This window comes from Morone saxatilis, unplaced genomic scaffold, assembly GCF_004916995.1.
Source record: "Morone saxatilis isolate NCDOM2014 unplaced genomic scaffold, NCSU_SB_2.0 Contig23, whole genome shotgun sequence".
NCBI lineage: Eukaryota > Metazoa > Chordata > Actinopteri > Moronidae > Morone > Morone saxatilis.
In genome coordinates this window covers 14,455,629-14,456,215 of record NW_023339796.1, presented here as the reverse complement: position 1 = coordinate 14,456,215, position 587 = coordinate 14,455,629, and the positions used below count along the sequence as shown (strand labels likewise).

Here is a 587-nt window from a genome sequence, read left to right as displayed (position 1 = left end):
AACTCTTCTTTTATCTTTTTCCCCTCCGAAATTCAGGTCTTTTATCCGTTGCTAGGCAACAGTCGGTAATAATAAATGCTGTAGTCGTTGTCGGGTATCTAGAAGTGGTGCCCCACATAAAAACAAATGGAGCTGCAGAACGTGAATGAAGCGATCTAAAAATAGTGCGGATGAAATGGTTTTGGTGTGGGAGTATGAATGGTTTCCCAGGGTTCACTCCCACACATGCTGAGCAGTGCTGCTTCATATGAATGAAATAATAGCGTATATGAAACAACAGTTTGAGCTGATGTTTCTTTTTGGCAGTAAACACATCTCACCTCTTTTAATATTCTCCTCGGCGTTACAGTTTTTGCAGTGTGTGTGTGAACTCATTAAAGGTTTCTCATGGCCCCGGCTACACATGAAGACGAACGCACACGCTTGAAATGAACAAGTCACATTATGGTTGGGGACTATTTTTTTACTCAGTGGATTTCCTGTTATAGCTTTCTCTTGGTTTTCTCAGGGTTATTTGACCTGACATTTTACTGGTGCTGCTGACACATCAGTTTTTTAGAGGTCCTCTCTTTAAAAAAAAAAAAAAA

General features: G+C 40.2%; 1 protein-coding gene across 3 annotated transcripts in view; it reads left to right on the top strand.

Moving 5' to 3' along the window:
• stk11 (serine/threonine kinase 11) overlaps window positions 1-587 on the top strand; it is a 15,857-nt gene that overhangs the window by 13,017 nt on the left and 2,253 nt on the right. The gene's annotated exons all lie outside the window — the stretch shown is intronic.